This window comes from Macaca mulatta, chromosome 14, assembly GCF_049350105.2.
Source record: "Macaca mulatta isolate MMU2019108-1 chromosome 14, T2T-MMU8v2.0, whole genome shotgun sequence".
NCBI lineage: Eukaryota > Metazoa > Chordata > Mammalia > Primates > Cercopithecidae > Macaca > Macaca mulatta.
In genome coordinates, this window is record NC_133419.1 from 115,448,938 (window position 1) to 115,476,935 (window position 27,998).

Consider the following 27,998-nt stretch of genomic DNA (forward strand, 5'->3'; position numbering starts at 1 on the left):
ACCTCTAGACTTCTGGCCTACAGGACTGTGAGATAATAAATTTGTGCTGTTTTAAGACACTACATTTGTGTTAATTTGTTACAAGAACAATAGCATTTGAAGGAAGCTCTGAGGGAGGTAAGGAAAAGAACCATGTGGATATTTCAGGGAAGAACTTCCTGGGCAGGTGGAACAAATATGAAGCCCCTGAGACAGGAGTGTGTTTGTCACATACAAGGAGCAGAAAGGAAGCCAGTATGGCTGAAGTCAAATGAAGGAGGAAGAGGCTTCTGGGAGATGAGTTAGAGGCAATGCACTGTCAGTTCATGCAGCGGTCTGCAGGTCACTACAATGATTTGGTTTTCATTTTGAGTTAGATGGAAGCCATTGGAGGATTTTAAATTGCAAAGCCACATAAATTGCCTTACACTTAAAAGTAATCACTACTTAGTGATTCCTTTATCACTATCAACAGAGAGTAGGAGAGCAAGGGTGGAATCAGGGAGATCATTGAGCAAATATAAATAGTCCATATGAAAAATGATCATAGCATGGTCCAGGGTGATAAAAGAGAGGTGGTAAAGGGCAGTCAGGTTAAGGATCTATTCTGAAAATAGATCCTCAGAGACTTGCTGATGGATTGGGCATGAGATGTGAATCAAGAATGACTGAGGTTTGGGGCTAGAACAACTAGATGGACAGAGCTGCCATTGACCAAGAAAGAAAGGACTGTGGGAGTCTGGCAAAGTTTAAGAGTTTTAGATATATTAAATTTAAGATGCCTTTTAGACACCCAAGTAGAGATGTCTAGTAACCAGCTGGATATGCTAGTCTGGTGTACAAGAGGCAAGCCTGGAGGTATACATTTATGAGTATCCAGGATATTTAAAGCCATGATACTGGATAAGAAGACCAAGGAAGACAAAAGAGATAAGAGAAGAAGTCACAAGACTGAGCCTTGAACACACTAAGATTTGGAGATCAGGGAGATGTGGAATAATTAGCAAAGGAAACAGAATTCGCAAAGGTGACCAAGAAAGAAAACAAGAGTGTGTTGCATAAAAGCCAATTGAATACATGTTTTAAGGAGGAAGGAGTGTCCAATGCTAGTGACAGGTGAAGTGGGCTGGGTGCAGTGGCTAGCACCTGCAGTCCCAGCACTTCCAGAGGCCCTTGGGTCTATGAGTTTGAGACCAGCCTAGGCAACATGGCGAAACTCCATCTCTACAAAAAATGCAAGAAGTTAGCTGGGTGTAGTGGCATGCACCTGTAGACCCAGCTACTCAGAAGGCTGACCAAGGAGGATCCCTTGAGCCCAGGAAGTCTAGGCTGCAGTGAGCCGTGATTGCTCCACTGCACTCCAGCCTGGGTGACAGAGCAAGACCCTGTCTTAGAAAAAAAAAATAATGAAGTGATACTCAAAATATTTAACAATCAGCATAGTAAAATATTAATGTGAAAGTGTGTATATCACAGCCTGAAAGAAATTCCCTTTTATCCTTTAAAAAAGTTAAGCTGAATATGTTATAATTCTGTCATGTAACATAGTATAAATTATTCATCAAATCACTGTAATAAATTCCAAATCATTTATTAATTTTTAGAAATTGTTTATTTGAGGAGGCTCTCACTAGATAAATGATGCTGCTGTCTGAGCCATGCATAGATAAAGAGAACAGACTCAAGCACAGAAAAAGTTCCCTGTTAGTAGTCATTGATGACATAGTGTGCCAAATTAAATAGTATTGATCATGGTGCCAAATTCTTTCAGCTTCTATTGAAAAGCATTCACATTAAAAACATTGTATCCTCACCAAATCTTTCAGGCCAGATGTTGCTGAGATTTTGTATATTAAAATGCTCTTATTATCAACTAAATCAAGAAAATCATTTTGGAATATCATACTTAATTGGGTGTAATATGATCCTTTGAGCCAAACAAGACTCAGTACTGTAGCAGTGAAGGGCATTTGGCCATGTGCTGGATTGACTGGGTTTGAATGTTAATTCTGCCATTTAAGTTTTAAATCACTACTTTGTGCCTCGGTTGTCTTTAGAAATAAAAATGATAATGATGATTATGGTACTCAAATTAATATTTACCAAATAGAGAAAATACTATGATGGTTCTCATTTTTATTAATGACATTATTGTTGCTAATTCTTGTGATGGGCAAGTGTTTGGTGGGTTTGGGTGAGCTTGTGCAGTTAAATGGAGGTAAAATTCAACAGTGACCCACACTCTGGGCATTCCTGACCTCAAACTGCCCCCAAGGTCCCTATCCTTTGTTTTCCTTACCACCTGTGTTCTCTGCCTCTCCCAGACCCTCTCAGAGGTAAAGTCCCATGGAGGCTACGGTACTGTGCAGCCATGTGAAAGTGACACCATATGGGTACCAGAAGCACCAGGTCACAGTTTTAGAGGCTAAATGAGCCCTAGACATCTGCTCCCTTGAATACCAGTGTCATCAGGGGCACTTTCTACAAATGTCTGAGCCTACTAGAACCAGGATCTAAGGTTGGGTCGTGAGAGCTATGGCGGACTGGCTGGCATTCCAGGAGCACAGTGATGCCAGAGAAGCTTTCCAGAAGGCTGTGTCAGAGAAGGCCCCACTCAGAGGTCCTCAGGGCTGTGTGTGGAGGGTGGGCAGGCCCTTGGGCTGGTGGTGGGTATGGCAGTGCCATGGAGTGAGTGCTCCAAGGGGTATAACTGGCACATATGCTATTGACCAATGGAAATAGAAACTGGCCTTAGTGTGGGAGCAAGGACCTGGAGGCCTTCTGCAATGCCTGGATTAACTCTTTGATTTCTGGATCCTGGGGTAGTAAGAAATGGGTCCCAGGGAATAGCAGTGGTTGGTGGAGGCACTCAGAGGTTTGGAAATGTGTCTATTTATCAATGATTTGGAAATATTTTAATATTAAACAACCAGCATGGCTGCAACAGTGCATATGGCTTGATATTTGCTCTACTGTTAGTTTAAGCAAGTCGCGATCTATGAGATTTTTGCAGTGTGGAGTTCATTGACGTTTCAGTGAGCTGATGAAAGTGTGAGCCTGACTGAAGGGTTCAGGGGAAAATGCAAGGACAATTGGCAACTCTATCAGGGTGTTTTGCTATGAAGAGGAGCAGAAAAATGGGGTTGGAGATTGGAGGATCGAAAGATTTTCCTAAAATCGAATTAACAGCATGTTTGTATGTGGATGAGAAAGCTCCTGTGGACTAGACGATGCCTTCATTTATTACCCATAGGCTGTGTGTGGAATGTACTAAGGCTGCTCTTATTATTTGCAAGTTTTCTTCCATTTCCACTATGAACTGCTTCCTCTATGAACGACCAGACATCCCTTCCACTGATATTTTTTCTTCTCTTGCTATAGATGCTATTCTGATTCATTTCTGGATGTTTTTCTTTTTCTGCCTCTATTTTTAGTGTAAAGTCTGCTTGATAAATCAATAAGCATCCATGTAGCCTGCATATCCTGGATGTGTGCTCTTTTCTCTGCCAGGAGACCAAGACATTAGTATCTTAAACCATAGCTGGGAAAACCAAATACCATTCTGTAGTACCAGTTTTGCAGATAGATTGCTTGCTTTATCTAGCCACATATCTATTTATCCATCTACCTACCTATCAACCCATCTATTAATCTGTCTATCCATCCATCATCTATCTCTTATCTGTCTATCTATCTATCTGTCATGTATCTATCATCTATCTAATCTATCCGTCTATTTATCTATCCATCTATCTCTATCTCTACCCATCTTTCTCTCTCTCTCTCTCTCTCTCCCCCCCCTCCCCACCTCCATCTTATCGATCTTGTTCTAGAAAGAGATTAAACCACTCTGGCTGACTATGGATTAGATTTCTCTCCTCAAATCCCAACCTTAGTTGAAATGAAGAACACTACCTACCTGAACCTCAAGTTTTATACTTTTATGACAAGGTATTCTTCTCTAGAGTACTCCTCCATTCCCCACTCCCCACTCCCCAACTCCTTCAGGAGTAAGTCGAAATGGTAGGGATGAAAAGAGTGATAAGTCTCATTAGTGTCCATCACATTCTGGATTCCAGCGCATCAGAGACAGGCCCCTCTTGATATCTCACATCCACTGTATAATATTTCTTTCATTTTTTTTTTTTCTCAAGGATAGTTACCTCTTTCTTCCTGGGCCCGTTAAGTGGTTTTCTCCTAGTCTGTTATGCCTTTGAATTCACTTTATTATTCCATGGAGAATGAGATACTGCTTCTTTTCTTAAAGGCCACAGGAGGAGACAATAGATTAAGAGCCCAAACTATTGTATAAGCCAGGCCTGGGCACAGGTCCCAGCCTTGCCACTGATTAGCTCTATGAGACATGTTCCCTGAAAAATAGGGACAAAATTGAACACATTTTATTAAGGTTGTTGTGAGGATCAAATGAAGAAAAAAAGTGAAATTATTAGCTTTTTAAAAAGTCCTTGTTTTCATTCTACAGTAAAATAGTTCTACTTTATTATGAGTATCATACTTAATTTTGACATCCTAAAATGTGATTTCTTCCTATATTTCTAAATCTTTATGCATAGGTATAATTCCCTCAATGGCCAATAATTTTTCTCCATGAAGAAAGCTTTCTTTATTAATCTAATTGATGTTGCTAGAAAGGTCTAACATTCTGAAATGTTTTTTGTTGTGGCCCTCTCAGAATTCAGTTTTATGCAGGGAGATAACCCTACCTGCAAAAATGTACATTAAAAAAACCTATACCTCAAAGTAATAGTAGGTAGATTACTTGTTTTATTTCTAGTTTCCATATTCATAAAGTGAAGGGATAGCTGCAGAGGATCTCTAAGATCCTTTTCGGACATATGCAACCAATAATATCAGTTTCAAATTTCTGTGAGGAAGGAGATTTAATGGTTGATGAAATGAAGCTGGGGCCTTGGTGGCTGTTCGCTGCCTATGTTCCTCTTGTTTTCATGACAGCATTGGATGGATTAACCAATATGTCACTGCAGGATTAGTAGACTTGGCAGTCATGACGTTTCTCTCTTCTGTCCACAGTAGTCCTTGTTAATTTATCACAGGCCTCTTTCCTTCTGCACTTGATAAAGTCTCAGCATTCTTCTCAACAGTGTTGCAGCAAGCCATTACCAATCAATTGGTGTTAGCATGCCAATATAAATCGATTTTCTATTCTTGGAATAAAAATATTTGTTACAGGAAATGTATCCTCATAACATACAGGAAGCACTCAGTAGAATTTCATTTTCTTTTATATTCCAAGACTATATCAACTAAGGTGAAAAGCATCTCCCTCCAGAGCAGATTCTTCCTGTACTAATTATGCATTTGTCCATCCTTTGATACTTATAACTTTCTCTACTGAGAGTGGGCAAGACAATCATTACCCTGGTCATGTGACATTTTGGTTTTAGTGAGAGGAGCAAAAACTCTGTTTTGGTGACATTTCTATTGGTGACAGAAGCTCTTTCTTCCTGTTTCTTACCTCTTTCTCTCAGTGGCCTCTCATTTCTGAAGTTTTCAGAATTGTCATGCCTCTTTCTCTCCTCAGAATAAGGAATAATTAAAACTAAAAATGTATAGGATACAATATTGTTACCCCTATGAGTGAGAGATTTGGAAAGGCCAGCCTTGATCTATAGCAATAACTTCCTGTGATAAGATTTCAGTGAGTAAAACCAAAGGAGAAATACGCAGGAAAGAGCTGCTTTTCTGTTGCATCTCCAGTTGTGTTATTTGGTCTTCATGGGGAAGAGTGGCAAATGGGATACTCATTTTATCTTGAAAAATAGTTGGGGTTCTTAGACTAGAACTCTATGGAAGGTGTCAGAGATGAGATAAAAACAAATATTCACATTCAGGAGCAGTGACATTTAATAAAGTGGTTGAGCAGTGATATTAAATAAGTTCTCAGGCCATTTTTAAGTGATTAATGTGAGTGGATGGAGGCCAGGATTCATTGGGGAAGAAAGATAGGGCTGTTTTTCTTGATTAAAAATAGCAAGTAATGGTGGTAAAAATTTCACAGGAAGTTTTGTTTGATTGTCTTTGGCATTAAATGGCATTGACTATTTTAATAGCCTTTTCTTCCCAGCCTCCACAGGAGTAGAAAGGGTAAAGTCTATGGATAAATTGAAATATTTGTGAGCAGATTCTGGGTTGGTGCTGGAGTTGTTCACAGGCACTATGACTTCTCTATCCACTAACCAGTCCCATTTCCTAGGTGAATTTCACTGACCCAAGAGTATTGTTTCGTCATGCTAGAAGAGCATGGCCTCTAGAAAGCATGGAAATGAGGGACAATGGAGCGGAATGACCCTTTTGGAAGGCAATAGGGTATTATCTGGCCCAGCTTCCTACCTAAAGAAGGATTTGCAACTCAGCTTCTCTTCAAATGTTCATTTGCTTCTCCTTTAACATTGGGACTGGGAAATTGGAATGTTTACATTTTTCTTGAGCAAAAAGGATACATTCTTTGACAAATATGAATGAACTCATTGAGATATGTTGATAGACTAGTTTGATCACAGGAGAAGACTGGGATATATGGCGATTTTTCACAAAGAGCTGAGAGCATTTTTCATACCTAAGTTCTAGTCCTAATTCTCTCACTGATGAATGGGCAAGAGCTTGGGCTTTGGAGACCTGGGCTAGAATCAGAGAAGAATCAGAGGAGAAAACTTAATTCAGGGCCCTTCACTTGCATAGACTCCTTCTAAGGCTCTGAGAGGGACCCTAGCAGTGTGTGTGTACATAGTCATATAGTTTAGTAAAATATATATTTATGTAATATATTTTCATGTTTTTATATACATATTTATATTTTATATGTAATTTATATTTTCTATATATATTATATTATGTATACATAGACAAATATATAACACATATTTAATATTTTAAAAATATAAATTTATATACTTTCATATATTTTTACTATATGTATATATATAAAAACTGCAATGAGTAAGACTGAAGGCTCTTTCTACCCCCAATTTTGCCCCAATTTCTGTTTAAATCATCCAAAGAACACATGTGTGTGTGCTCACATCCTACACTCACACCCACACTCCACAGCGCACACACACACACATGCACAAACACACGCACATGTGAACGCACATGCATGCACACACACACACGCATACATACTCTCTTTCTCTCTCTCTCTCTCTCCTTTTCAATTGTCAGCTAGGATTCAAGCTGATTGCTCGATTTCACCCACACAGAAGTCTTGGGCTGTTTCCACTCCAGCCAGTTAACCCACGGGGGTCCTCAGCGCCTCCTTTAGGGCTCAGGAGCACATACTTCAGATCCAGGCCATCTGGGTTTGAAATCTGTCTCCACCACCTTCTACTGTGAGTCCGTGGGGAAGCTGTTTCATGTCTTTGTACCTCAGTCTCTTCTCTGTAAAATGGGAATAATAATAATATTCACCTCTAGGGTGTTGTGAAGATGAAATGAATTAACACATAAAATACACATAAAATAAACCATGGTAAGCTTTATTATATCCTTTTAACTAACACCTTGTAAATGCTCATTGAGTATTGGCCATTATTATTCTCCTTATTTCATCAGTTTCTGCTGGAGTGTCGGAGATTGTATTTACCTTAAACCTTCTGCCAGTTATATAGTATTTGTTTAATTAAATTATAAGCTATAAAATGAGGAAAATTAGAATACAGAATAAGTTTTTCAGAGTAAACTGTATTACATTTTAAAATCCTTTAGTCCTTTAGAGATTGTGTTCTATTTTTATATTTTATGTAATTTTGTCAGTGGTAGATAGTAATTTATCTTTAATTGCTTTATTTGCCAATGTACAAAAAAGATCTTGCCTTAAGAAAATTTTTTTATTAGTTCATGAAATCCAAAATGCTAGGAACCACTGGTCCAGAAGATTTTAATTCTCCTTTCAATTCTCAAGTTCTATGGACAAAAGTATTTTTCTAAGGGTCACTGCTTCAACAAGGTACTTGGGGTCTGGGGTCTATGCTTAACAAAATCTTGCACTCATCTTCCTTTAACACCCTTGATTTATTTTTCATGGAGCTTCTAAAGGCAGATGGAGAAAGACAACTCAGGCCTTTTTTCTCCATGCTCATTAGCATTGGGTGCTATGGTCTGAATGTTTGTGTCTCCCGCCAGATTCACATGTTGAAACCTAATCATCAATGTGATGGTGTTAGGATGTGGCACTGTTGGGAGGTGATTCCGTCATGAGGGTAGAACCCTCATAAATGGGATCAGTGCCCTTATCAAAGAGACCCTAGAGACCTTGCTGGCCTCTTTCACCATGTGAGGACACAACAAAAACGCAGCACTGTCTACGAGGAACAGGCCTTCACCAGGCGTGAATATGCCGGTGCCCCAGTGTTAGACTTCTCAGCTTCCAGAACTGGGAGAAATAAATTTCTGTTGTTTGTAAGCCATCTAGCCTATGATATTTTGTTATAGCCATCTGAACGGACTAAAACACAGGGTTACAGGTAAAACAACAACAACAAAAACTTATATATGAAGCTGCAGGGATTTTCCATACTGCTCTATCCACTGGTGTTAAGAGGGCAAATAAAGGAATTCAGAAGCTCCTTAAGCATTTAGCCAAGACTAAGGGAGACTCTGTGGGTAGAGAAGAGTCCAAAGTGCCTGTGAACAGCAAGGTGTTCAGTTCCAACAAAGGACTCTTGGCACCAGCACCTTCCTCCTGTCCCTCATATGTGAAAAGAGAGACTTTTCCCACTCCTTCTCCCAATGTGAAAAGAGAGCTGTTTAATAATCAAGACCATTTTAAGGCCAAGGACAAACAATTAATAACAACACTTCCCTGAAATTTCAACCCCCCAAACACACATTTTAATCAAAAGAACAGCTTTCCACATCCCTCTAATAGATCCTGGCCTCCATCCACCCAAATGAATCACTCCAAGATGGCCTGAGAATTTATTTAATGTCACTGCCTAATCACTTTATTAAATGTCACTGCTCCTGATTGTGAAGATGTGTTTTGTTTCTCATCCCCACCCATCTGTCTGAGGGTCTGATTCTGAGGACACCTATTTTCTTGTCAAGCACAGTTAGAGACTCCTACCGTGCACCGTGTCTTTGCATCCACACTAAGATCCCAGATACTTTGAAATGGAATGCACTTCTGCAAATGTGCTTTATTACCACAGAAGTCCTCAGAAAGCAGGCAAATTCCACTCTTGACACCTACTGCCTTTCCTGCCTTTCTAGGTAGAGGTGGAAAATATGAAAACTCAGCTATTTGCAAACCAACGTTTTGGGAAAGCAGGCAATTTTGTAGCCTTTATTAGGAGAGCAGTGCGTTCAGCTATGAGATGAAAGAGAAAGCAATCAGTTATTTTCATAACTACCAGAACAAGAACCTACGATGGTCTTTTAGTATTTGTCCACCGAGCCTGACATCTGGGGCACCCCATGATTCAGTCTGACACAGGCTTCCCAGCATCACACCCACGACTTCACTAGGGAACCTTGAGTTAGTCTGAGGCAGGCCCTGCTTGTGATTTTCCAGCACGCCAAATGTCTTCATTTGTTTTTTATCCTTGCCCTTTTCCTTGTCCCTAGCCAATCCTCTTTATGCTAAACCATTCACTTATTTAACTGAAGACTGATTTATTAGGTTTTTACGTGTGCTGAGCTTTGGGGAATGGTAACACATAAGATAAGGCCCGTGCCTTCAAGGTACTTAAGATCTCAAATGTAAAGACTGACGTGTAAACTAAGAAGTAAATGGACATTTCAGAGGGGGAAATACCTGCTCAGGGGGCATGGTAGCATAAACGATGGAGTAGCCAGGTCTGTTTGGGGTCTCTGGAGGGAAAGGGCTCACAGAGGAGGTGACTCTTGAGGAAGATGAGCAGGTGCTTTCCAGGTGGTTGGGGAGGAGGCTGCAAGGGATGGGCCTCGGTTGGGAAGCGGCATGGGGTACCTTTGCATGCTTGTCCCAGAGCTTTTCAGTGTAATATGTGATGCGAGTGTGTGTGTGAGTGTGGGAGTGTGCATGCGCAGGTTAGAGCATGTTGTGTCTTTCACAGCCTGGTATTTAGGAACATCCGTGCACATATCCGAGGCAGTCTGTGAGGCAGTGAGGTTTATTTAACATTCACTGTGGGACAAATAAGAGAAAATTAAAAGAGCAATTTTAGTAGGGAATAATTGTTTTCCATACACCATAATTACAACTGCTTGTAAATGCTGCTATCATAAACGAATCTGCTGTTTAGAGTTCCCCTAAATTCTCTTGGTAATGAACAGACGCTGAAGGAAAGGGACTTCAGCGCTCCAGATGGGGAAGTTGGGCTTGCACTGACCCCTGGCGTCTGCCTTCCGCAGAGGCTTCTCCCTGCTGGCACACGACTAGAGAGCAGGCTGGGAAGACTCCCTGGACACCTTTGAAACAGAAGCCAGTCTTTGAATCTCAGCCTTCTCAGGCCTTCTGAGGTCATTTCCCAATATTTGTTTTCTGTGATATTTCTCCTATGCCTCAACAAATGGCACATTCAGAAGCTGCCAATCAGAAACCCGACTGTCATTTGCGATGCTTCCTTCCCTTCCCCTCCATTCTCACGCCGCCCCCCGCCCCCAAGCCAGTTTCCGTCAGTCACTGAGGCCTATTGATCGTGACTCCAATGTCTACTGCTTGAAATTAGGACAACATCATGGCTCTGGGATGCCACACCAGCCTCCTGACTGGCTTTCCTGCTTCAAATTTGTTGTCACTGGGGACATTCTACTTTTAGTTCACTACATTTATTCCTCAACTAGCCCTTGATATGCTAGGATTGCTGTTAATTGCTTCTATTAAGTAGCTGTATAAACTTGGCTGTGTCATATGGGCAATCTTCTATAAAATGAAGCTATGGGGCAAGAATCGTGCCTTTCTATCTTTTTACTAGAAAGACTTCTTCTATTGGTTCCCTCAGCATCCTGTCCTTTCCCCTTGTTTTGAAAAAATCCCTCTTCTAACAAATAAGCTCTTTGATTAAAGTAAAATTAATTTGTTAATCTTTTTTTCATAGAAGACACATTTAACTGCTAATTGGAGTATTTGGTTAGAGGATAACTGCTGTTATCACAAGGAGTTAATATAATTCCAGCCAAAAGCAAAACACCCTGTTTTATCTAGCCTGTGCAGCCTTATCATGAAGAAATCTACATTTCTGTTACTATTTTGAAATACTGAAAATAGCACATGACCTCACATTATAACAGTCAGATCCCCATGATAAAAAGGGATCAACTGAAATAAATGACCACGAAAGTCACATCTGGCTCTGAGATTCTAGGTGTCTCAAGCATTCATATCTTAAATTCCTCTTAGCATTTCTAGAGTGAACCTGGCTCATTCCTTTTTAATTGCACCTGGTCCATAAATAAATATTCCATCGCCAATGCCAGCTCTAATTAATTGAAGTTGGGAGGAGTTGACCATGCTACTTGCAAATTGAGCATGTATGTGTAGAGAACTTAGAACAAATTAATTTCACATAGATTTAATGATTGATTATTTAATGCATGGTAATTAAACATTTTTGGTAGGGTATGAAGAGTCTAATTAGTATTAATTTTTACGTTGCCAAATCATATTTCTAATTTTTCTTTTCTTTATTGGTCCATTAATATCTGAAAAGTGTCATTTTTCCTTTGATGCTATACACCATTCACCTTGCTTTTCTTCATCAACATCATCATCACCATCATCACCATGTCATATGTACTAGTAATATCAGGTAAATGTCACTGTTCTCCAAGCAGGCAGATCACTTTACGCCTGGTAACTCCTATTTCCTTGTGGTGCAAATCTAGCTCATTAGAGTCAGGGTACTTGAACTCTTCCCAGCCTCTACCTTACTGCTTTCCTTCTTGACATATATGTATCAAATGTATCATATGATCCTTGCTGAGATCATAAATGGGGCTTAAGGGATAGCTAGATGTAAATTTAAGGACAATTTGGAAAATGTTAATATAGAAGTGTATGCTAAAGTTATTGTGTTAATATGAAATTCTTGGGCATGATAGTGGTATTATAGTTCTAAAGGAAAGGGTCTTTTTTCTTAAAGATACGTGCTGAAATTCTCAGAGTGGATTGACGTGATGTCTGTTACTTTCAAATAGTTTTCTTAAAAAAAAAAAAAAGGAAAAGAAAGAGAGGCTTCTGTATGTGGGTGTCTACATATATTACAAAAAGAAAGATAAAGCAAATGTGGCAAAATGTTACCAACTGGTGAATCTGGGTGAGGAGTCTATAGGTGGTCATTACACTAGTTTCTACACTTTTCTGTAGGTTGGAAAGTTTTCAGAACATGTTGAGAAAAGTATTTTTTGAATCACTTCGATGTTACTCAGGTTTTATTTCAAACCTCTTCTTTCCTTAAAATCCCAATCTCCCTCCCTGCTGTACTAACCTCAGGAGGCAACTTTCTCCTTGTACTCAGTCAGGATGGGTTGAGTTATGATGCAATAACAATCTGAAAATCTCAGTAACTTAAACCATCAAAAGTTTCTATCTCACTCATGCTACGTGGCCATTTCAGATCAGTGGGAGATTAAAGCCATCTTTGTGAACATCTCATGTACCTCATTCTCATCTCATGAAAACCTTATGTCTGAAGTGGACTTTTTTCCACTATTTTCAAAGAAAGAGGTTTCTTTTCTCTCATTTAAAGATAACTGCTGGCCGGGCGCGGTGGCTCAAGCCTGTAATCCCAGCACTTTGGGAGGCCGAGATGGGCCGATCACGAGGTCAGGAGATCGAAACCATCCTGGCTAACACGGTGAAACCCCATCTCTATTAAGAAATACAAAAAACTAGCCGGGCGAGGTGGCGGGCGCCTGTAGTCCCAGCTACTCGGGAGGCTGAGGCCGGAGAATGGCGTGAACCCGGGAGGCGGAGCTTGCAGTGAGCTGAGATCCGGCCACTGCACTCCAGCCTGGGCGACAGAGCGAGACTCCGTCTCAAAAAAAAAAAATAAAATAAAATAAAAAATAAAGATAACTGCTTCACGTGAACTCTGGACCCCTGCTCCTTCTGGGATTTTGCTTCCACAAGGTATACCTCATTCCTCCATCTCTTACAGCTTCAGCCTCCTTCTCTCCATATACTCCAATCTCTGTATCTCAGAAAGTCCTATCTTTGATCCTATTATAACTCCTAATTTCATCTCTTCCTGTTTCCTAGTGAACTCTTTAAACTGATGGCCTTTGCTAATGTCTCCACCTCTGACATCCCAATCTCAGTTTTCATACAAGCTGACATTTGTTTCCAACAAATACAGGCATACCTTTTTTGTGGCACTTCACTTCATTGTGCTTTGCAGATATTGTGTTTTTTACAAAATAAAAGTGTGTGGCAATACTGTGTGTAGCAAGTCTACAAGTGCCATTGTTCCAACAGCACGTGCTCACTCCAAGTCTCTGTGTTGATATTTTTCAGCTATAAAGTATTTTTCAACTAAGGTATGTACATTTCTTAGACATAATGCTGTTGCACATTTAATAGACTACAGTATAGTATAAACGTAACTTTTGTGTATACTGGGGAACCAAAACAAAGTGTAAGTTGCTTTATTGTGATTTTTTGTTTTATTGGGATGGTCTGGAACAAAATTCACAATATCTCTGAGGTATGCCTATAGCCATTTGAGTTCTCCACTCCATTATCCTTGATCTCTGCAGTATGGCACTATTGATAATTCCCTACTCTTGACATTCTTTCCTACTTTCATCTGTGTATACCCGATTTGGGGGGGTTCTCCTCCTATCCTCTGAGATTACACTTTATCTGTCTTCCTTAATGCTTCGTTTCTCTCCTGCCTTCCTACTTGTGAGGATTCTCCAAGGACTTTTCTTTGGCACTTCTCCCTGTGCCTCTCTGCCCAATTCTTCTGAGAGCTTGTTGATTGTCACCTCCAGTGCATCTCTCCAGCCCTGGCCTTGTCTTTTCTATTTCCACCTCATCATCACCACTGCTATATGATTTTCCCATTTGAGTGACTTGCCATCACCTCCAATGAACTCATTCGAACTTAAAATCATCACACTTCCTTTTTCCAAACACTTCATGTTTCTCCCTCAAGACACCATTTTTTCTTCCAGTTTCCTAGACTGATAGAATCTTATCAGATTCTTTGATATTTTATTCTTCTTCATTCCCCGTTTTCATTTCTAATATTCCAAGGTTCTATGATTTTCTCTCAAATGAACCCTCTCCTTGTTCACCTTGCAGTACAGGCTGTTACGAACATAGCTTAGATCATAGAGAGCTCTGACTCGTGCTTTGTGCTTCCTGTTCTTGATTCCCTCCAAGCTGCCCTTCAAACTGCTATAAATCAAAACTTCTTCCATGACAATCCCCTATTAGGAACCAGCTGACAGAAGCATCATAGCTAGACTCCCTAGCTTTGAATATAATTTGGCTTCATCCAACTACTCACTGACTCTACATCTACAGCCTTCTAGCTAAGCCATCTTAGTTTAATTCCAGCCTCTTTCTCTAGAAGTGCTCTAATTCTTCTGTTCTGGCTTTTTTCTTTCTCTTCATTCCTCTCCTTGCTTTATTCCCGTGCCTTCCCTTTTTCCTTCATTATTTGTCCTGAAGTTTTTCTCCCCTCTCCCTTCTCTGTTCCTTCTTTCCCCTTCACTCTTCTTCTTATCCTCTTTTCTTCTTTTTTTCTGCATTTCTTTAGCCTCTAGGACCTTATTCAGTTCCTACCTTCTCCATGAAAGTGTCTCTCAGTGTTCAGGTTTATGCTGAATTTTTCCTTCTTCACTGTGACTAGAGTTAGTCTCGAACAGTCTGGTAGTGAATTATTTAATATATCTTATTCTTGTCTTTCCAGTTAACTCATGATCTCTTTGAAGTGCTGCATGGAAACTACTACAGTGCTGGGCACATGACTGTGGTCAGCAGAAACTTCGGAGTTGATTAGTTGATTTCTCCAAGATCTAATGAAAATTATTAGTTGTGTTTTTTATTCTCTTACCCTAGGAAGAATTACACCTTCAAATTTCTGAAAAAAATGCATATTTTTTCCTCTTTAATTCCATATGGAGAAATTTGGTCCCAGAAAGAGCAGCTGGTGATATTAAAGTCCCAGGCCAACCCATTCCCTTGGAATATCTACATCTATATTATGACACAGTTAACTTATCCTATATTATATAAATTGTTACATTGTCTTTATGTCTTTTTGTACTTGCCGTTCCCTTAATTTCCATCTTTGCCTTTACACTTTATGAATAATAGCACTTTATAAATAATAGTGCTTTCATTTACTTTAACTCATTTAATCCCCTGCACAACTTTTTAGGGCCGATAATATCACTAGATTGGTATAATTGTTATCCTGCAAAACTGACAGTGGAGCTCAGAGAACTTCCATTGGCTCAAGATCATACAAATAGGAACTCAATCCAGTTTTGTTTTTGTTAAATTGATTCAAAGCCCTTCGCTCCTTCCATCACTTTAAGTCCATTCTGATCCACATGGCCTTCCCCTGGGCTTGCAGATTCCATTCACCAAATAATTTATTACATGGCAGTGCAATCCTAAATTTACAAATATGTCTATCCAATAGCAAAACTGTGAGTTTACTGAGTGTAGAGACCAGATTTTATTTTTTATTTAATAGCAAGTGACATGTTTAGTGACTGCCTGAATTAAGACATCAGTGAATAAATGAAAGGGAGAGTATTATGACTTGTCCTGTCCACCTCATAGAGAACTTAGCACATACTCCACACATATGGTGTGCTCTCCATGGTACATTGTACATGATTGTAAGAAAATCTAAAACTTCCTTTCTCTTAAATCTCCTTACCTATCTCCTTCTCCAGTGTCCTCAAAAACACACATTCCACTGATGTCTATGATCTAGTGTAGTGGTTACAGCTTAGACAGACTTAGGTTTACATCTTTCTTTTGCTGATTATTAGCTATCTGACTGGCTGTGAATAATCTCCTAAGTGTCAATGTTCTCGGCAAAGTGGACATAATAATAGTAAAAAATCATGGAGTGGTGAGAATTCAATGCCTTAATTTATTTGAAGTCCCTAGCAAAGAACGTGGAACATTTAGGTCTTTAATCCATCTTGAGTAAATTTTTGTATAAGGTGTAAGGAAGGGGTCCAGTTTCAGTTTTCCGCATATGGCTAGCCAGTTTCCCCAACACTATTTATTAAATAGGGAATCCTTTCCCCATTTCTTGTTTTTGTCAGGTTTGTCAAAGATCAGATGGTTATAGATGTGTGGCATTATTTCTAAGGTCTCTGTTCTGTCCCATTGGTCTATATATCTGTTTTGGTACCAGTACCATGCTGTTTTGGTTACTGTAGCCTTGTAGTATAGTTTGAAGTCAGATAGCATGATGCCTCCAGCTTTGTTCTTTTTGTTGAGGATTGTCTTGGATATACAGCTCTTGTTTGGTTCCATATGAAATTTAAAGTAGTTTTTTCTAATTCTGTGAAGAAAGTCAATGGTAGCTTGATGGGGATAGCATTGAATCTATAAATTACTTTGGGCAATATGGCCATTTTCACAATATTGATTATTCTTATCCATGAGCATGGAATGTTTTTCCACTTGTTTGTGTACTCTCTTATTTCCTTGAGCAGTGGTGTGTGGTTCTCCTTGAAGAGGTTCTTCACATCCCTTGCAAGTTGTATTCCTCAGTATTTTATTCTCTTTGTAGCAATTGTGAATGGGAGTTCACTCATGATTTGGATCTCTGTTTGTCTATTATTGGTATATAGCAATGCTTGTGATTTTTGCACATTGATTTTGTATCCTGAGACTTTGCTGAATTTGCTTATCAGCTTAAGGAAATTTGGGGCTGAGATGATGGGGTTTTCTAAATATACAATCTAAAACCATAAAAACCCTAGAAGAAAACCTAGGCAATACCATTCAGGACATAGGCATGGGCAAAGACTTCATGACTAAAACACCAAAAGCAATGGCCACAAAAGCCAAAACTGACAAATGGGATCTAATTCAACTAAAGAGCTTCTGCACAGCAAAAGAACTACCATCAGAGTGAACAGGCAACCTACAGAACAGGAGAAAATTTTTGCAATCTATCCATCTGACAAAAGGCTAATATTCAGAATCTACTAAGAACTTAAACAAATTTGAAAGAAAAAAACAACCCCATCAAAAAGTGGGTGAAGGATAGAACACACACTTCTCAAAAGAAGATATTTATGTGGCCAACAAACGTATGAAAAAAAAGCTCATCACCACTGGTCACTAGAGAAATGCAAATCAGAACCACAATGAGATACCATTTCATGTCAGTTAGAATGGTGATCATTAAAAAGTCAGGAAACAACAGATGCTAGAAAGGATGTGGAGAAATAGGAATGCTTTTACACTGTTGGTAGGAATGTAAATTAGTTCAACCATTGTGGAAGACAGTGTGGTGATTCCTCAAGGATCTAGAACCAGAAATAACATTTGACCCTGCAATCCCATTACTGGGTATATACCAAAAGGGTTATAAATCATTTAACTATAAAGACACGTGCACACGTATGTTTATTGCAGCACTATTCACAATAGCAAAGTCTTAGAATCCACCCAAATGCCCATCAATGATAGACTGAATAAAGAAAATATGGCACATATACACCATGGAATACTATGCAGCCATAAAAAAGGATCTGTTCATGTCCTTTGCAAGGACATGGATGAAGCTGGAAACCATCATTCTCAGCAAACTAACACAGGAACAGAAATCCAGACACTGCATGTTCTCAATCATAAGTGGGAGTTGAACAGTGAGAACACATGGACACAGGGAGGGGAACTTCACACTCTGGGGCCTGTTGGGGGGTGTGGGGCTAGGGAAGGGATAGCATTAGGAGAAATACCTGTGGTAGATGACAGGATGATGGGTGCAGTAAACCACCATGGCACGTGTATATCTATGTAACAAACCTGCACGTTCTGCACATGTACCCCAGAACTTAAAGTGTAATTTAAAAAAAAGAAAAAAAGAACCTGGAACGTAATAATTTGTTCCATGAAAGTGGACAACTACTTTTCTATGGAGAGGTGATCAAGGTACTTTAGGACTCACTTGGGCTATAGCATAGGGCTTACTGAGTAGTGTGTTTTCAGCTTCAAATCTGCAAAGATCTTTCCTTGGCCAAACTAAAGTAGAAGATGTAGACAGTGATCCAGGTCATGTCATCCCTAAACTCTACTTTCCTCTGAATAATTCTGAGAAATGGTAGGTTGAAGTCACTCTGGTGGTTTTCTTCAAATCTTACAGAGATTTGGAACAAGGAGTTAGTTGCCATTTATCTTTGTATAATGGGGCCTTCCTACCCCTTCCCCATCTGTCTCCTGCTGCACTGTCTTTCCAGAGTGGATGCAATGCATTATGTGTGTGGCTGTGTGTGTGTGTGCATACACATGAGTGCATGAGTGTGCATGATGCTTCCTTCCTTAATAGACTGAGCTGCTACCAGGTATCCAGAGGCAGTAAAATAAAGCATCACTGTTGGGTACTGCTGAAGCACATTTGGCACATATGTAAATTCGTCTCCTGGGGCAGAAAACTGTATAAATAGAGTTAACATCACATTAATGCTGTTTATCACCAAATGCAGGGCTTTGGATTTAGGGGAAAGATGAGCCATGTCTCCACACAAATTATCTCAGCTTTACGGGATCTCTGGCAAAAGACAGTGCCTGTTTCCTTTATCTCAAAGCATTGCTCCAACCAGTCCATTTTATAGGTGAGCAAACTGAGGTCTAATGAGGACAAACTACACAGAAATCTAGTTTTGATCAGGGATTGGAGGAGAGCTAGAAAGGGCTGTGGCCAATGTCTTGCACTCATGTTAACTTGGAAAGCGATTGATCTTTGGCATCAGAAAAAAATGACTTAGGTTCAAATTGTAACTCTATGGGTGTGTGAACTTGGACAAACTTTATTTCCTCTTCTGTACAATAAGGACCATGATACCTCTCAGGGTAATTTCATTATTTGCCCATATTACATTTGTTTATCGCAGGTGTATTATGCACCCGGCTCTGATGTTGTAACAATTAGGTGATATTATAGATGATCATTTGACCAAATGCAAGACATATGGTGGATACTCAATATATGTTCTCTTCTCCTATCCAGACTTGCAGCACTGACCGACTTTTCTCCAGGAAGAATTCATCTACCCGCCTTTGGGAATGGTCAGATGTGGAGTATTTGCAGACTGACTTCATTCCCTGTATCCCCTCTCCCTCTCCACTCCCAGAAACTTTCCCTCAGGGCTCTTGGAACCAGAATACCGTACTAACTCTGACAGATGATCTTTGAGGGGAGAGAAATGCCTGACACTCCAGGTCCTAAGTGACAGCACAAGGATATTCAAAGTGATCCTGCTCATACTAGATAAAGGCAACTTGTCAAGGGGGACAGGTTGTTTTCGGCATCAGCTCAGGGGAAGCCTGACAAATGAATAGTTCTACTCATTCTTGGACCAGGCCTGTGGCTTTCCTTAAAGGTAAGAAAGATGCCAGGGTCACAGGGAGACAGAATGGCTTGGACACAGGTCAACTGGGAGGGAGGATCAGCTAAAGGGAAGGATACTTGGGCAGTGGACCCAATTCATTCAATCCTTGTGAGTGCTCACTCTCACTGCATCCTTTGCATGGACCTCACCCTTTGCTCTGAGTGCCTTCTCCACTATGGCCCCAAGGATGACCCTCTGTCCTCTCCTGTCTCCCTCTCAATGGCATCCATATCTGATTCTTGTTAGCGCTCTGCTTCTCTTTCCATTGTGGCCTTAGCCATGGCAACAAATGCAGGGAAATATAACAACATAATCCTCTTCACACCACTCAGTCCCCAAAGGTCCTTATTCAGAGTTCTCCATTTATCTGGTCATTAGATCTAATTAAATCCCTCCAACTTAAAGCACTGATGAGTGGCACCACTTTCTCTCACCAATTAAAATAGAGGAGATTAAAGAATGCCCTCGACACTTGGTCCTTGTGCGGGTGGTAGCAGGGGAAAAGACAGAAACACAGAAGACTGTCCTTTGTCTTCGAAGACAGTGTTGATATAATGTGGCCTCCTACCATGAAAATGGACCCTTTGTGTGGCTTTTCCAGCTGTGGTCATGAATGTCCATTAAGTAGACTCTTGTCTCTTGTAGAAATATTTCTCTTTCCAAAGATAGCGTGAACAGCTTAAACAAAGGATGTCTAAGACAAGATAACTAAGTAGAAAACAAAAAGGGAAGTTGGGATTGGAGAAAAAAACCAATATATTAATCCAAAAGATTAATTAACACATTTGTTGTAATTAGTACAGACTCTGATTGGAGCTTCCTAGTAGCTAAAGCAAAAAAAGGAAACATGGCATGTTACCATAGTTTTCATCATTTCAAAGGGGGAATGTACTTTCCCAACTAACCCCTATTCTTAGGGGATTAAAAAAAAGTTCTCATTCTAAATCCTGGAAAGAACTTCTCATGTGGCACTTCATCTAAGAGACACTGGGTGATAGGCAATGTTTTCAATAATATTACTTAATATTCAATATCTTACATGTAATATGTGATGTTCTGGGTGTCTAGAGTTTTGGAACAGTGCTTGCTTCTTTGAAGAGTTGATTTACCCATGTAGGACTCAAATAGTGACCTCAGCTTTATCAGAACACTATTCAGGCCAACCCAGCTCACTGAATCAAGCAGAGAAGAGGGAAATACTATGGACACCAGCACCACATCTGGCTCCCCAGCAAGGTCCTTCGGAAGAAGTACCCCTACATTTTGTCCCTCTGAAAAAAGGCCCACCTTTTCTACCCTGCCCCACTGATGTGTTTGGCTCCTGGAGACAGTCATGAGACAGAAAGAGGGGTTCAGCACTTTGAGGACAGAGGCAGGCTTCAGGCTCACCTCCTGGAAATCGCCTCAGCATAGTCTGTCTCTCTTCAGACATTGAACCAGACCTTATTTTTATCCCTTTTCTCTTGGCGTTCCAGGATCTTATTTTTGGAGGGCATGCATGGAAATACTCTTTTCAGCCTTCTCTGTTACTCAAAGTGGAATACATCCTTGTGTGGTTGAGAGGCTTTGAAGGCATTGGGGTATGGAGGCAGAGGAATGGGTGAGATGATCTCAGTGCACTAACCCTGATGTCTGTTCCTTTCCAAGAAGCAATAAGGGGAGCCAGGCTTCCGCTCGAGCACAGGCCCACAGGGAAGCATGCTCCTACCAAAGAGGATTCTTTAGTGTACAACTTCCTCTGTTCTCATCCTCGGCTCCTTCAATAGACAGAGCTTTGGGTTCAGTCAGGGGCAAGCCCATGCTCTACACAACCCACTCCTACCCCACCCCACTCCATTCTGGGCACTCATAGCTCTTCCTCTGGGTCTCTCCATCTCCAGACCAACTCAAACAGCTGTGTCTCTAAGATGCTTCCAGATAAGACCCCCCGCCCCTTTACCCTTGACTCAACAAAGTTTGCATTCAAGATCCTTCTAAAGAATGACCTTCTTTCTTTTCTTGTGTTCCTGTCTGCAATACTTGCCCCCCACCTCTGGACCTGGCTTCCCACCCCAGGATCTTGGATTTCTCTCTGCACTTTGGAGTAGTTCTCTGTTCCTCTTCATGTAATCCCCTGGTATGATGGTTAATTTTATGTGTCCGCTTGACTAGGACACAGATGTCTGGGTACCCAGACATTTGCCTAAACATTATTTCTGGGTGTGTCTGTGGGAACATTTACAGATAACATTAGCATTTGAATCAGGGGACTGAGTAAAATAGATTGCCCTCCCCAATGGGGGTGGGCATTATCCTATCTGTTGAGGACCTAAGTAGAACAAAAGGTGGAAGAAGGAAGAATTTGTTCTCTCTGCCTAAGTTTAGACATCTTTTGTCTGCTCCTGTCCTCAGACTGAAACTTACACCATTCACTCTCCGGATTCTCAGGCCTTTGGGTTTCGTCTGGACTACGTCATCAGCTTTCCTGGGTCTCCAGCTTAAGATGGCAGACTGAGGGCTTTTCAGCCTCCATAATCATGAGAGCTAATTTCCCCACCCCTCTCTATATATGGCCCCGGATCTGCCTAGCAAAGTGAGGCAGGTAATGCCTCTACTGCCCTTGAAACGGCCTCCCGGAAACCGATCAAAACGTGAAGCTCAGCAGTTTCTCTCCTTACTGACCAAACCCTGCAGAAGACCCGGTCCTATTGTGCCAGAACATGTTCCATGTTTCTGAGTCTGAGTCTGGGGCTGTTTGCACGCTGTGGCAGCTGCCACCTGTTCACTATCACTAAGGGCAGAGAGAAGGCACAACATGGAAATGCAGAGAAAAAGGACATTTGTAAAACCTGCCCTTGACTACTGTTCTCCAGGTGTACTCTCCATTTCCATCTAAAGTGCGGAAAACTTCTCGTTTAGTCCTTCGGACACAGTTGTTTCTTTTCATTGTGATTTCAGTGGAGAGTTTGAAAAAGGCCGTTGTGAAGCAAGATGTGAAGGAAGCAGCTGCTAGTCATGATTTTCCTGAACCAAACTGCATGCAACGTATTTGGTTATCCACCGGGACGGTAACCCTGGCAGCCACTCCTTGTGTGTCCTTCGGAGGAGGGCTCTTTAAATTCTCCATGTCTTCATTCATAAACTGGCTGGAGGCTCATTTTGTGTGTGAGGACGTAGCGAGATTGTGTACGCCGAGTGTTGTAGTGCGCTTCTTGTCCCACTGAAAGGTGCTCCCTGGAGGTCAGCCTCATTTCTCCCTCCTCCTTTCGCCTTTTCCTTTTTTCCTTCCCCAACTCTTGCTTTTTCCCTGCTCCTTGACTCAAGCCAGAGCACCTCCAAGGCGTGGAGAGAAGCCTGCGCCACCAGTTGTAGTAGGAGCATCATCTCCAAAGGGGGCGCTCTAAGATCAGGAAACAGGCCTTCAGGGACCTTGACTGTGTGTCTGTGAGGACTGTGCGCTGGTACCTATGGCTGGACATTTAAAAAATGACTTTTCTGAAATCTTTGCCTTGATATGCTATCAATTTTTCCAGATGCCTTTTCAATATCTGTCTACAGAACTGTATGAAATTATAGTAAGTCCTACAGCTGGGGGGATGACGATATGACAGACATCTCTGGCTCAGATGAAAGAAGCTAGCGACATACTTCTGGCAGTGGGTCCGCTCTGGGAGGCTGCCAAGCTGCAAGCCTCCCAAACACGGGACTCTGGGTGCACCTAGAGGGGAAGCTGCCTGCAGCTCTTGTCGCTGTCTTCCTTCCTCCAGGTCCGCCTTCAGGCAGGAGGCAGATCTAGGCTGCACGCTTTTAGGCAGCACAGGGTGAGAGGCTGGCCGGGGTTTGCCTCCCTCTGCTAGACAGACCCCAGGGCCTTCAAGGTGGAACGAGGAGAGAATAAGGCCCCAAATAGCTTTTGTTAAGCTCTCCTGGATTGGAGAAAGGAGACAGTTGTTAGGGGAGCAAGAGGACAACACCTTTTCTAGAAATTAGAAACCTCAACTCATCAGCCTGTTGAGCGGTAAGACGGAGGACCTTGCATCCCCAAAGGGCTCCTGACCATTCCATTTATGACCTTTCGGGGTGTGCATGGCACAGGGAGCACACTCCACTGAGTTCTTCAGAAAAAGGATATGAGAAAGGTGAATAGTGCCTGGCATGTAGGTGTCCCCCACACGGGAATGAGTGAGTGAACGCAGGCATCTGAAACAAACCGAAAGGCTCCTTCCTGTGGGGGTTTTTCCCCCTTTAATTTATACAGATAAAAGGCGTATTTAATGCAGGACTCTGAAGGCTGGGAAGTTCAAGGTCATGGCCCTGCCTTCTGGCTAGGGATTTTGCACTGCCACATAATATGGCAAAGAAGGTCAAAGGGCGGTAGATACTTGCTAAGAGGTCAAACTCCAGAAGCTTTCTGGCATTTAAAAAAAAACAAAAATACAAAAACAAAACACACACACACACACACACACACACACACACACACAGAAAAACAGCCACTCTCAGGGGAATGAATCCGTTCCTGTGAGAACTAATCCAGTCTGGCCACAGAGAGAATGCAACTCATTACTGCAGGGACGTCACGGTGCCACTCACAAGGCATCAGCTGCTATGACCCAAACACCTCTCCTGTGGGTCTTTATCTCTCTCCATGGGAGGACCTGGGCATTAAAAGGGAGGATCTGCTAGGAGACAGCTTAGGAGGGCCGGAAGTGCGCCTGTGTCTGCAGAGTTCTGGAGAGGATGAGGGTGGCTGCACAGCAGCCTCCGGGATTATGGGGAGCACTGCATCCTCTGATACAGCAGCCCCCGTGCACGGGCACAGGAGAGCCCACAAGGAGCAAGGTCCCAAGCATGTGTTACAACAACCTGCGGGTTGCTATTTAACAGCACTTGTCATCTTGTCCGTTTTGTCCACCTGCCAAGCCTGTTTCCACCGAGCTCTCCAGAGTGGGCGGCTGCTGAGGCTCCCATCTGTGGCTGATAACAGACGGCCTTGCCTTGCGTGAAGCGCAGGAAGTTAAGAAGCTTTTCTTTGCTGTTGTGGAGAGACCTCTGGCTCGAGGCAGTGCTCTCCGAGGGCAGCTGAGATACTGTCAATTACAAGCCTGTCCTTCAAGCCTTGGGGCTGGGCTGCAACGGGCTGTCTGCGGTTGGATGTGTGCGCACATCTGGGAGAAGCCTTGGTGCTGGGAGCCCAGTGGGGCTTGGCTTTGGGGGGGGCTTGGGTCTTCCCTTTTACCTTAACTCACTGTAAAGTAATCTGTCAAGATGACATCACCTTAGGGAAAAAGTACGTCCTATCAAGGTGATCCTGTCTCAGGGGAAGTCTACCTAATATATCTATCATATTAGTTTGTCTGCCCGATTATGCATACCTCTGACACCCTACCCCAGAGATTCCCACACTTGTTTGGTTCATAGCATTTAGTCTATCAGTAGTTTTTCATGGTACCCATAGGACAAAAGAACTAACAGCTGCATTTTTTCAAATAGCTAGGGTCAAACAACTTTATAAGTGTTAATGTCCCAATAACTTAATAGCCATTTGAAAACATTATGAACTGAAAGAACATTTTTATTTCATTCCTAAACAATAATTACGTAGGAATGGGCTGTGTGCACCTGTTGGGCACTGCACAACTTCTCAAATGTTGGACACCAACACTTTCTGTTTGACAGTGATTTTTATGCAGGACTTGCTTCTTATCGCAGCAACCACAGAAAACACACCTTTGAAAAAGATATGACCTAACAGACAGGAAATCGGGAGATCCAATGTTGAAACTATAAACTACCTTTAGTTAGTAATTTGCTCCATGTTTAGTGGAAGTTGAGTATCTTTGTCTCCCTCTTCAAAAATTAACATATACTACAGGAATGTGAGTTCACTATGGTGACCCAAGACACTTTGTTACATGATTTGGGGACCGTGGCCCTACTCTCTGCATTTATTGTATATTCTCATGTTCGAGGATATGGGGTGAACTAGAAGCCTGGTTGGGAGTAAAGAATGAGGAGATAAAAATTGCTGAGTTTAACCCATGTCTTAACATTCTCAGGTTATGCTTCTTCCTAGTAAGTGATGAAGATGAAGTCTTTTCTGGAAGTATTGAAGACAGATTGTGTTGGGCAGGATGAGGCACTTCCATGAGTTGGAGGGCTGGATCCATAGAGTCATACCTAGTGTCTTCTGACCGGTTCTCCTCTAACTATTCGAGATCCATTTTCCTGGCTTCCTTCCTTCTTCAACAACTATGTATTGTGGTTCTTCCTGTGTTGTGAGCATAGCACAGTGATGAAAAGCAGGACTCAGGAGCAAGATTGCTGTCTGCTACCCGTGTGACTTTGAGAGTATCTGACCTCTGTGCTTCAAATTCTATATCTGTGAAATGGGTTTAATAAGATGGTGCACCTTACTGGATTGTTATGTGATTGAAATGACCCAATGGAGATTAGAACACTGTTTGCCATGACTCTGACTGGGCAGCTGAGCAAATAACTGTGACAAAAAAGACATGGTCTCTGCTTCTACCTGGTTTACAGTCCAGGGGCAAAGAAAAATATCAAACCAGTATTTGGCCACACAGTTAACTAATTACAATTCTGATGTGTGTTTCAAAGAAATGTAGTAGTCTATGGGAGTATATAACACGAGGATTTAACTTAGATGGAGGTGGGGAAAATGGTGTCTCATAATCCTTCCCAGAGTAAACGATGTTGAAGTCAGGACTCAAAAAAGATAAATAGGAGTGATTTCAGCTTAGATCTAGTGGGTGAAGCAGGTCGGAACAGTGTCCCAAACAGAAGGAGGACCAAGACAAAGACCTTGACACTCTGGCTAGTGGTCAAGAACAAGGATGAGAGAGTCAGACAGGGGCAAAATCATACAGGGTCTTGGTAGTCCTTGCTAAGGAATCTTTAAGTTTTCTTCCCAAGAATGATGAGACCGTATCAGAGGTTTTTGAGCAGAGGAAAGCATGATGTTATGACTTGTAAAAGGTGTTTGGCTGTTGGCTGAAGACTAGGCTGCAGTGGGCAAGAAGGAAAATGAAAAGACCAGTGAGGAACTTACTTGTAAATCATTTGGGGGAGATGAGAAGTGACTCTGTGTGGTGGCAGTAGAGGAAAGGACAGTTTTGAGAGATAATTTGGAGGTAGGAGAGACCTGATGGCTTGATTGTGAAGAGACAAGGGAAACCTGGCAAATGCCCAAGTCTCCCTTAGAGCAGCTGGGAGGGAGGAAGGTGACATGACAGGGACAGGGTTCCTCGAGGAAGGAGCATGTCCATCAAAGGCACTTGGAGCTGATGATCCCACTCTCCCAAAGCACTTCCTGCAAATGCTTCCTAGATCATTGAAATAAAACAGGGTTTCTGTGTTCCCCTCTGAACTATAACCATCTCAGGCCTTCACTTTATTTTGTATAAAGGCCAGTGCATCAGGGATGGAGGAGGAAGGCTTCCATTGTGTCAAAGAACCCGCCATGGCTTTAGAGTTCTTAATTGAACCTGGGATGTATTTGGAGTAATTGGAAACAAAGTTTATCATTATGCTGGCCACGAGCAGGCCCGTCCGCATTCACTATAGCCATCTTTCTTTCTGGTATTGAAGGAAAAAATGTTTTGGATATTAATTAAGTTACATGGCAATTTCCTCCCCCTAATTAAAGTGGAACCTTTTCACAGGACACTTTGAAGTGTGGCTCTGTGGATATAAGAAACTTTTCATCCTTCGCCAGAGCTCTGTAGTGTCTCTTCATATTGTTCACTTCAGTCAGAATAAAACTCTTTCTGATAATGAAGGGAAGAGCATTTAACTTTTTCCAGCGATCACATAGTCAAGTCAGCCTGGAGTGGGGTATGGGAGAGCCTGCTGGGGCCCTGGCCTGGGGCGGTGTGGGGGGCTTGAGGAGATGCTATGACTCAGGTGCACCTGGGAAGGGGTTGACTGGGATGACTGGATGGTGCGTGAGGGAGGCCAAAATGGGAATGGGGTGGGGGGGTGCAGGGAGCCACTTGGAGCGGGGAGATAGGAAAAGCCGCAGCCTCCCATTCCCGGGTGCCAGCTCAGCTCTGTCAGCAAGTTCTTGCTGTGAGCTTTGGTGTTTTGGGGGCCTTCTGCTCTGATTTCCAAGGGACAGTTTCTGGCTTTGTTTGGGCTCAGAGGACTCCCTGAGATGCCCAGAGATGGGACAGTGACAATGACCTCCAGAGTAAAGAGAGAAAGTGAGAAAATGGACTGAGGGTAACAGCAGAAGAAAAAATCAAGACAGGAAGGAGGGCTCAGTCCCTCACTCTGAAAGGAGTCGCTGGCTCAGGGAGATATTTCTGACTTTTCACACCCCGGTGGTTCCTCCGACTTACTTTCCCTCCCTTCACCTTTTCCTCTCTCGAACCCCACCAAATGCCCTCGAGGTGAGTGATGAAAAAGAAGGAGTCTTGTCCCCTCCCTGCCCAGAAACCAATTTCTCATGAACA